The sequence below is a fragment of the Notamacropus eugenii genome, chromosome 6, assembly GCF_028372415.1.
Source record: "Notamacropus eugenii isolate mMacEug1 chromosome 6, mMacEug1.pri_v2, whole genome shotgun sequence".
NCBI classification, from domain to species: domain Eukaryota; kingdom Metazoa; phylum Chordata; class Mammalia; order Diprotodontia; family Macropodidae; genus Notamacropus; species Notamacropus eugenii.
In genome coordinates, this window is record NC_092877.1 from 198,836,642 (window position 1) to 198,848,577 (window position 11,936).

Consider the following 11,936-nt stretch of genomic DNA (forward strand, 5'->3'; position numbering starts at 1 on the left):
TTCTTTTGATTCTGTTATTTGAAAGTCAAATTTTCTATTCAGCTCTGGTCTTTTCAACAAAAATGCTTGGCAGCCTTCTATTTCATTGAAATTCCATTTTTTCCCCTGAAGTATTACACTCAGTTTTCGTGGGTAAGTGATTCTTGATTGTAATTCTAGCTCCTTTAACCTCTGAAATACCATACTCCAAGCCCTTCTATCCCTTAGTGTAGAAGTTGCTAAATCCTGTGTTATCTTGATTGTATTTCCACAATACTTGAATTGTTTCTTTCTGGCTGCTTGTAATATTTTCTCCTTGACCCTGTGACTCCAGAATTTGGCTAAAATATTCCTTGGAGTTTTCCTTTTGGGATCTCTTTCAGGATGTGATTGGAGAATTCTTTCCATTTCTGTTTTACTATCTGGTTCTAGAATATCAGGGTAGTTTTCCTTCATAACTTCTTGGAAGATGATGTCTAGGCTCTTTTTTATCATTATTTTCAGGTAGACCAATAATTTTTAAATTCTCTCTCCTGGATCTATTTTCCACGTCAGGTGTTTTTCCAAAGAGATATTTCACATTGTCTTATATTTTGTCATTCTTTTGATTTTGTTTTATAATTTCTTGGTTTCTCATAAAGGCATCACCCTCTAGCTGTTCCATTATAATTTTTGAAGAAGTATTTTCTTCAGGGAACTTTTGAACTTCCTTTTCCATTTGGCTTGTTCTGCTTTTTAAAGCATTCTTCAACTCACTTACTTTTTGTACCTCTTTTGCCAAGGCTGTTTTTAAAGGTGTTATTTTCTTCAGTATTTTTGGGTCTCCTTTAGCAAGTTGCTGACTCACTTTTCATGATTTGCTTGTATTGCTCTCATTTCCCTTCTCAATTTTTCCTCCACCTCTCTTACTTGATTTTCAAAATCCTTTTTGAGTTCTTCCATGGCCTGAAACCATTGCATAATTTTTTGGAGGTTGTGAATGTAGAAACCTTGACTTTGATGTCTTCCTCTGATGGCATGCTTTGTTCTTCCTCGTCTGAAAAGATGGAAGAAAATACCTTTTCACCAAGAAAGTTACCTTCTACAGTCACATATTTTTTCCTCTTTGGGGCATTTTCCCTACCAGTTTCTTGACTTTTGAATTCTTTGTCAAGTGGAGGGTATGCTCTAGGATCCTATAAGTTCTCAGTTCCTCCAACATTGCACAATCAAGGGAGAGGCATTTACTCCTCTCCTGACCTTCACTCTGGTCTGGAAGCAATCAGAAGCACTCTTTTCTGCACAGGATCTATGAGTAGGATTCCCTCTCCAGAGCCTCCACCAACTCCACCACACCCATGCTTCTCCTCACCCCAGGACCACCATTCAGAACTGGAACCCATATCAACTATTCAATTCCCTCAGGTTCTTTAGGCCAAGGGCTCCAAAAGTGGCCACTGCTGCCACAGTGGCTGCTGCTTGGTTATGGGTTGGGGCTGGGGCTAAGGTCAGACCACATACCCCTCTCACTCATGTGAAAGAGCTTTCTCACTGACCTTTGAAGCTGTCTTTGGGGTTTGTGGGTAGAAAAATCTGGGAACTGCAGCTGCTGCTTGTGATTCCATGCCTTGAAGCCTGCTCCAGTCCTGTCCTTGTTGTTCAGTCCAGGCTGGGCTGTGCTCCACTCCAAATCCAGTGCAATAGACCTTTCCTATCAGCCTTCCAAATAGTCTTGGACTGGAAATCTCTTTCACTTTGTTGTTTTGTGACATCTGCTGCTCTAGAATTTGTTTAGAGTCATTTTTACAGGTATTTTTGGGGCTATGGAGGGAGAACGAGAGCAGTTCAGTCTTTCTACTCTACCATCTTGACTCCGTCCCTATCAACTTTTTTTTAACTACTTTATTATATATTTGCTTCATACTGAGCTTTCAGTTCACTAAAATCTCCTGTTTTTGTCTTATCACATAATATGTTGTCTCAAGTTTAGCCTTCCTCCTTCCCTCCATCTCTCATTCCTTCTCTTCTTTCCTTCCATGCTTTCATCTAATGTAAGTGATTTTTTGAACAACTGTAGTACTTAATTTTTTCTAGTAAATTTAACATTTTATATATATTATGAAATTTATATATTGATATAATATATATGAGTATATATCATACTATATTATATAACATATCTATAATGTATATTCATATAATATATAACTTTTAATAAATATATTGATGTTTATTTTGTAATCCAGTATACTGATTTTTCTTCTCAGTGTTATGCCATCTGCAAATATAATTAACTTGCCACCTAAATTTTCAACTAAGTAATTAATAAAAATGCTGAATAAAAAAGGTTTAAGAATATGTACCTAGTCAATTCCACTAGCCACCTCTTTATCAGTTGGTATTTCCTAAAGAAATTTCATCCTCTGCTTATTTCTCTTTGATGAATCTATGTTTATATCCTCTTCCATATCACTGTCTATGTCATATACAATATTTATGTAGATATAAGTACTTCTACAGGGATAGAGATATGTATCTACCAATCTATTTCTATATACCTATAGATATGGATATATAGATAGAAAGAACCATGTTATTGAGAACCATTCCTTTTTTAGTTCCAAAAGGCAGTGTGTTTTAATGGAGAGGTGGTTAGCCTTTGAGTAAGGAACTTAATTCTGAGTGCTGCCTCTGACACATTCAGTTTTGATAAGATATTTTGATAGAAATAATATTGATGCTTAAATCAGTGGGCTTGGATTCATGCTTACTATCTATTTGACTCTAGGTCAATCATTTCACTTTCCTGGGTCAGTTTCCCCATTCACAAAATGAGGGATTTGGACTAGATGTCCTATGAAGTACCTTGAAGGTCTAGAACCATGACTTACTTTGATTTGTGAGCAGAATTTCTCAGTGCACCAGAGAACACTTTCAACTGCACATTACAGACCAGTTATAGTAGTGCAAGATGTTCATCACATCACTGGATTCAACAATTTGGACAAGCAAACAAAGAAAAGCAAAGGGAAAATATAAAATGGCATTCAGCCTCATGTCTTGTAGTATAAAAAGCTTGTTTAATCAAACTCAATTCAAGGTATGGCCTTAACCTTAGTTTCCAAGCTTCACTATCAGCACTCTTTCTTCATGTAAGCAGTATTGCAGACTAACTACCATAACTAAGCAAACAAAGACACTTGTGATTTCTGGTCTTGCAAGTTGTAGAAGATGGATAAATGTTTGTTCAACTGAATTGAATTTCCTTCCTCCATGTCCTTGTTCAATCTAGTTTCTCTATCTGAAATGATGTTGCAGAGCTCTGCTGATTCAAATTTATAGAATCTTAAGGGTGAGAAGGAATTCCAAAGGCCATCATGTTTAATCTCTAACTCTGTACGTATCCTATTTCACATACCAACCTTGTAGACATCCAAGTTTTTCTTCACCTTCTCTAGTGAGAAGGACCCTCTTCAGGCATTCCATTCAATTTTTGGAAAGCTTCATTTTTTGGCAAGTTTGTTTTGTTTTGTGTTCCTTAAATCAAGCTAGAATTTTCCTCTCTTTTAATTGCTCCCATTGCTTCAGGAACAAAATAGAACTAAGATAAATTATTCTTCTACAAGACTTTCCTTCAAATTCTTAAGGGTACTTATCAATCTCTGCTTAAATTATTTCGAAGTTGTCTTTACTTTCTAGCATTACATATTTACAGTCAGAATGATCTATCCCAACATCCGTATTTTACACATGAGGAAACTGAGACCCCATAGCAGTCAAGATCGTATGGATGCTAAGTGATATGTAAGGATTTGAATCTTAGGTCACTTAATCTAAATAAAACACTCTTTCCACTGAAATATATTGTTTTCCTCAACCTACTTTTAAACTCAACAATTTCAATCCATCTAACAGTATCAAGTATATATTATACTTTAGATAGTATATATTTATAAAGTATATATTATGTTTAGAACATTGTGCTTTACCAGGAAGAAATATAAGTTAGATAAGCCTATACACAGGCAACACTCAGTCTAGCAAAAAAAAAAAAAAAAAACTCGCTCAATTTTCAAAACCCAGCTTCTCTTCCACCTTTTCCCATAATTTTAAGAACTGGAAGTGACCTCAGCACTTGCTTCGTCTGGAAAAACTAAAATAACAACCAAAAATGAAACCTGCAAAAAATCTGAACAGCAAAATACCCATTGAGTGGTGATATAGCCTTTGATGAGGAGTCAACTATTTCTTAGACCTGTTTCTAGACTTCTAGACAGCTCTAATTTTTAGGAACATGTTTTCCCCCCTGACATCAAAACTAGAGTTCTCTCTCTCTCTCTCTCTCTCTCTCTCTCTCTCTCTCTCTCTCTCTCTCTCTCTCTCTCTCTTTCTCCCTCTCTCTCTCTCTCTCTCTCTCTCTCTCTCTCTCTCTCTCTGTCTCCCTCTGCATCTCTGTTTATATCTCCCTGTGTCTCTGTTTCTGTCTCTGTCCTTTTCTCTGCCTCTCTGTCTGTCTGTCTATCTCTCTCATTTCTCCTTTCCTATTTTCTAGGGGCAAACTTCATATTATATTTTGTCAAATACTTTATCACTATACTATTCCCTTGAACCTTCTTTTCTTTAGCTCAAATATTCCCAAGTTCTTTCAGCTATCCACCCTCCCCCATAGCATGGACTCATAGTCCTTCATTATTGTCGTTGTCCTCCTCTGGTTGCTCTCTAGCTAACTGATGTCTTTTCTAAAATATGATGGACATAGGATGGTGTGGACAGGGTGAATATAGAAATACTAGACATCTTATCTGGAAAATATGCATTTTTTAGTAAACCTCAAGATCGTATTGCCTTGTTTTGTTTGATATTTTATTGCCACACCACACTGTTAACTCATATGGAACCAAAAAAAGAAAACCTTTTGGATGTCTTTGGCTTTTTATTTATTCTTCAGATAAACAGTTCTGTTGTTATGCCTCTCTCATCATCCCGTATGTCATAGGTGGGCGGAAATCTTGTGCCCTGTGGGTCAGTGCACTCAGAAAAACAACTCTACTGGCCCTTCCCATCCCCTTTAGTGAGTATGACAGTGAGTATGAGACCTAGGAGAGGTACAAAGTAGTGGAGTTGTTCAAAAAAAGAATGAAATTAAGTGTATGAACTAAGACATTATAGAAACTTACCATATACAAATAGATGGTATATGACATGTGAATGTAGATCAAAGTATACTATTTTCACGTTTTTTTCTTTCTCATGGTTTTTCCCTTTCATTATGATTCTTTTTCCACAACATGACTAGTATGGAAATATAATCAATATGATTATACATGTAGAACTTATATCAGATTGCTTGCTATCTTGGGGGGAAGAGAGGGAAAGAAAAAATTCTAGCTCAAAATCTTATAAACGTAAATATTGCAAACTATCTTTACATGTAATTGGAAAAATATGAAGTACTATTAAGTGGAAAGAAAGATTATCTAATTAGATAACCTTATGCCATTGGCCCTCCATCTTTTCCATAAAATTAACATAATCTATTACAGTTCTTGAAGAATTAAACATATTCAGATAACAGCATAACTAAATCTTTATAAAAACACTATTTGTCTATATATGGCAGGATTCCCTGATTTCTTCCTCTGCAAATAGTTTCACCCTTTTTTGAGCATTCTTGTAACTCCATAAGAAACATGAGTACAGATTATAGCCTGGACCATAGTAGTCCTAGGCTGTCTTTTGAGCCTATCTCTAAACCTGACACATATTACGTGCTTAATGAATGCTTCTTGCCTGTTCGTTAAGGTCACATTCTTCCTTTAGTATATGAAAACCTGATTTCTTTTGCAGAGGAGAAAATAACAATGACCTGACATGTATAACCGAATAATTTTTTGTTTGTTTGTTTTGTTTTGCTTTAGATTCAGGCATGTTGACTTTCATTTGAATATTCACAATTCCAAGACAGCAGTAATATGTAGCATGACTGATATTGTACCTCTTACATTACCCTTAATATAGCTATTATGGGTAGGAAACTTGGAAAGTAAATATTAAAAATATGTCTCAATGGTTAATTGACTAATTATTCACTATTTGAAAGTTCCATTCACCTATATAATGAACTTCTGTCTTTTGCTTTTATAAAATATTTCTGTGAAAGAAGTGCTTTCAGAAGTAAATTTACTATCTTTCAGAAATTGTATGAGTATTTGTTTCAGTCACTATCACTAATGGACAAAAAAGATCTTTCATATAAAGTAGACCTATCATTAAGGAACAGAAGTATCTTTCATAAAACTAGGACTTCCTAGTCACAACTATTTTTTTTTAAAATTAAGTCCAGGGTTTTGCAGGAATTTAGTAATATTCCAGCCTGAATATGCTTTTTGTAAATATCAATTTTCTGTTGTCAACTGTTTAGCTGCTGCTATGTCTTTAAATGTCAAAAGACTCTTGTTCTTCAGAAATATTGAGAGGAAGATTTCCATGTGAAACTGTCACTTGCATCTCAGAGAATAATGAAGGGGAAAATAAACTGTAAAACAGTAAAAACAGTAAAAAACAGTAAACTACCATCTCCACCATCTTCTTGCTAGTTCTTTTGGATTCCAAGTTATAAATGACTTTCTTGAAAAATGGTACTGTTATATTCTGAAATATACTGATGCCAAATAAAATATATCCTACAGGATTTATAGCAAGAGCTTAAGGAAGGGGCCGGAGAGTCTCCTTTTTCTTAATACCATATGTGTGCTTGGTTCCCTTTTTTTATACTTTACAGCTGGTGCCCTTAGCATCAGTCTGGACTCATTCTGGTTCTACAAACATAGGCTCTGCCATACGCTGTTCTGGAGTTGCCTTTTTTCAGCCATGGTTTGTGGGGAAAAGATGACAAACATAGGAAGAGACAGTGGTGAAAAAGGGTTGAGATATTTCAATCCACCCTTCTGTTCAAAGATGCTGTTTTGTTTTGTTTCTCAGACTTTGTTGTACGTGATAGGCTGCCACATGTGTCTGCCAAACTCTACCAATGGAGGTGGGTGTAGGCAGGGTTTAAACAAACAGACTTGCTTTAGGTTGCTGAGTTCTTGAGAATTGTTGAAAAGCCTATTGGGAAGACCTAAGTGGCATGCAGAGGGTGAAACCATATTAAGGATGCTGTGGAGAGGTGGCCAAGATCTCTGTGTTATACATTACTTTCGTGATGTGACCCCAAATGCCAACAGATGTCAATCAAACCTAGATCGGCCTGTTAGAGTTTCCATTTAATTTTTCTTTGCTTTTGACCATCTTGGGTAAGGCCTGGTGGAAACTGATGAGGCCTTGACTTGCATAATTGATGCTCTGGCTTTCACACTCACCTCCCAAAACTACCTGACTGAAGATCTCCAACCCTGAAAATGCCTGAATCACCATACAGATGCTTCTTGTTGTAGCCATGGGCACATCTGTGTACCAGCGCACCACTATAGTGCCCTGGCTCTTGACTCATGTAGACAAATTCACAATATTGTTAGACTGTGATATATGATTGTTTAAGGAGTTGAAAAATCACTTTGATGTGAACTGTCACTCTTCAAACATATTCCAGATGTATTTAAAGCCCCAGATGTTAAAAGAAAATAACAACAACAATAATGATAAACTAGGTGAATATTAGAAGTGAAGAAGCCATCCGTATTTGCAGTTTGGCAGGCTGTCTTGAACTCTATTACAAATATATTGGGTTCAACAATATTTGTTTGGCCAAGCCCTTAATTTTTAAACCCTTGAGTATTTCAGGGGAAATTTAATCCATATGTTTCTGGTTCACTAGGTCTTAAATCATCAAAATGTTGTTTTGCAAAAGCTTTTGGGAGCTCAAGAAGGTTTATCAGACACTATACAAGTTCTCTAAAATGTTTCTTACCTTGACTCACACATCCCATTGGGCTTAAACCCAAACTCCTTCAGTTTGAGTTTAAATTTTAAATCAACAAAGTTTGAGAGTGTTCCAGAGCTTTCCTAACTATAGTCAGTACAATGTATTAGAGAGGTTCTGATCACTGAAAGGTTAGATATTGTTATATATAGATATACTGTTATAATCTTGAGCACAAAAATATTATGTGAGGAATGTTTATAGTTTTGCTAAAGTAACTATTTCTTCCAAAGTCCCTGTGCCACTGAAGGATCTTCTTAGAGATATGTCTTCTATGGAGACCAAAGTACAAAAAAAAAGTCAGGAATTGATGACACATCTTTCTAAGAAAGGAGTGATGCATGAATATCTATTTGAATATTTTGTTTCTCTCCAACCTTCTTCCTAACTACCTCTCCTACTTCCTTCAATCAAGTTGTACACTGATTCATTCTACTACAAATATATGAAAATATATAATTTTTATGACTATTCTGATAATTTTGACTGAGCAAAATGGATGAGACAAAAGGCTTGGGAATGGATTGTTTCACATAAGTATTGTAATTTCTACAATTTTCTAAAAATAAGTCATTCTTTCCAATTTGTATGATTTGACATTGTCCAAAGTATGAGATTACATGGAATAAATAACTAATTGTGTTAATTTAGTTAAATTAGTTAAATCTTTCTCTTATTTTGTCTAAAAGGCACATTAAAATTGTGCAATTTTCAAGTGGTCTTAGAAATCTAAAGTAGACTTCCTTGAAAAAAATATATAGCGTTCCTACCGCTGAGTCTATGGTGGGAGTTGCTGGCACGCTTCCAGTTCACCGCGTGAAAATCTAAGCTGCCTGTATAAGTGCAGAATTTAGTGTTGGGTCTTAAGGTTTTGTTTGGCATCTTGCCAACAATGTTATGCATTTAGCTGGGAAAATTGCCTAGAAGTTAATTGAGAGGAAAACACTAATATACAACGCTCTCCCCCCTTTAAAAAAAAGTCATGGATATGCATATGGTACTGTTCATTGATAAGATTTGTAAGTCTGTAGTAAAGAACTATTGTAGAACTGATTCTCAGATTACTTAAGTTCTTATTCATTCTCCAACTGTTATAATCTTGAGCACATAAATATTATGTGGGGAATGTTTATAGTTTTGTTAAAGTAACCATTTCTTCCAAAGTCCCTGTGCCACTGAAGGAACTTCTTAGAGATATAGCTGATGATACGCTAGACATTTATCCAGAAATTTAAGATGAGAAAGGATCCATTTCTACTCTTCCTCCATGATTCAAGAAACAGGATTTTCAATATATAGCACCTTTCTCCTGTACCTAGATATGCCTGGAAATCTTAGGCCTTTAACTTTCTGTACAAGAAATGCCTTGTTCTCTCAGTTCTACCTTCCCCTCTCCCTTCTACTACCCATCCTCTCACCAAGGCCTCATTCAGTACTAGAAGGGAGTGAACTTAATTTATGTATATTGTTCTTTCTCAATGAGAGGTGGCATCATGTGATGGGGATTGGGGCAGGGCAGGGGAACAAGCATTTATATAGCACCTACTAGTGCCATGAAGTGCTAGACAGTGCTAGGCACTGTGCTAAGTTCTTTACAGATATTTTCTCATTTGTTCCTCATAATCTATAAAATTTATTAGCCTGTTTTACAGTTTAAAAAACTGAGGTAAACAGAGGTGAAAGGACTTTTATTTTTACATTTATATAGCACTTACTATGTGCCAGGAACTATGCTAAGTTCTTTATAATATTATCTCATTTGATCCTCCCAGTAAGTTTGAAAGGTAGTTGCTGTTATTATCCTATTGTACACTTAAGGAAACTGAGATAAACAGAGATTAAATGACTTTTAAAAAATATTAATATAACTCCTACTGTGTTCCAGAAACTGTGCAAAGTCCTTTACACTTATCTCATTTGATTTCCACAGCCCTGGCAGGTAGGTGCTACCATTATCCCCATTTTATAGATGAGGAAACTGAAGCATGCAGAGATGAAGTGATTTCCACAGGTTCACCCAGTAAGTTCTATAGGTGTCTCAGGCTGAATTTGAACTAAGATCTTCCAGACTTTAAGACCAGATCTACTGGTCTGCTGCCTAATGTTCCCCCTCAATGCCTAGAAAACTGACTTTGAAGTTAGGACTATTGAGATTTGAGACTCTATCACATGCTGGCTATGTGGCCTTAGGCAAGCCACTTAATTTCTCAGTGATCCAGAGTACTCTATCTAAATTATAGAGAAGGTGGTAATCTATATTGGTAGAGGGAGTTTTTACCTAGAGGGAGCTTCTTATACCAACAAAATCACAAGTCTGATCCAAGAAAGAAAACCTCTCAGCCCACTTCCTTAATACAAAATCATGGATCTAGATCCATGGAAAGGAACATAGAAGTCATCTAGCCCACTGCTCTATTTTATCTATTAGGACACTGAGGCTCATGGAGGTTGACTTGCTTAAGGACATGCAAGTATATGTCCTAGGTAGGATTTGAACCCAGGATCCTCTTTCTCCAAAGCTAATACTTCTTGCACTGTATCTACTCAAACAACTCTTTCAATTACAGGTAGATCCCCCCTTTTCTTCCTTCCCCCTGCTCTATGGCCACCTTTTTGTAAGCAACTTTCCTAGGTGTGTGGAGCCAGCTTTGATAGCTGATTGCTAAATTTTGCTGTGAGTATCTACACCTTGGAAATCCAGAAACACTAGAAAAAACAAACAAGAAACAAGAACATGGAAACAAGCAAACATGAAAACAACAAACAGATATGGTCTCATTGATTGTCTAGATTTAAAGATGTGATGGAGAAAATGTTAATAATATAAATTAAACCTAAAACAGTGCAGTGCATATATGTTTTTTTTCTTGGAGGTGGTGGAGGAATTAAATATTTACCCGCACTTGCCTGCTGCTTCCCTCCCTACCCCCAACTCTCCATTAATGCTTTCCACTTTAAGGCTACCATGTGTCTAGCCTCTATGTATTTTGTATATACATACATATGTTAACTCATTAATTAGATTACAAGCTCCTTAAGAGTAGGGGATTTTTTTCTTTATCTGCCCAGCACTTTGCATAGTTTTGGGTACATAATAAGTGCTTAATAAATGTGTATTGATGACTTATTTTATATTGTCTGCAGTCTATTGGTCTTTACTTTTCTTTTTTTTAATTTCCATACCTCCTATTAATTAACAACCTGCATAGACTCATTCTGTTTTCTTCCACTCTTTTCTGTTCTAACCCTCCCTTCTAGCCTGTGCTTCTTTGCTTTCTCCTCTGGCATCTGCTTGATTGCGCTGAGCTGCAAAGGAGCCCTGAAGGTCCCAAGGAGTCATTTAAGGAGACATCAGTTTATTTCATTTCTGTCTTCAGACTTGCAAGTAGAGGAGGTTAGGATTTTTCCTTCTTTTGTTTTCTTTTTTGTGTGCCCTGAAACTAAATCTTACCTTTGGGAACCCAGTAACATAGCTTAATGTCACACTGGGAATGAAATCACAGTTTCTTTTTGGTACTGTCCTGCCCTTTCCTTCCTCCCCATCCCAACCCCACCCAATCCTTTTTAGATTTTCTTTTTTGTTGTTTTTCTGCTTTGTCAGAAAGAATATTAAACTTTTGTGTTTTTTAAGTGGTTTTCTTAGAAATGTAGTTTATCCTGAAATTGGTATGCTTGCTGCTTAATCACAGAGCACATCAATGAGCTGACTATTGGTCATTTCTAAAGAGGAGTTACTGTGCTCCCACTCCCTACTAGAAGACTTGGTAGGGGGTGGGGAAGGGGACAGTGAAAGCCTGAGAGAAACAAAATGGGGGTAGTTGCATTTGAGCTGGAAAGAAAAAACAGTTATCGTCCTCCAATTATTGCCCCTGTCCCTTTGTACCTGCATTGTAGCCTCTTGGTGTGCTGAGGGTGAGAAGACATGAGCGAAGTCGAAACAATGATATTTGGCTACTGTATGAACTCCCTCTCCTTATGCTTAATCCTGTTCTTATTGGGACCTTGTGCTGAAAGCTGATAATTTTGGTGGGCCCTGAAAGAAAGCCAGTGGGTTGAA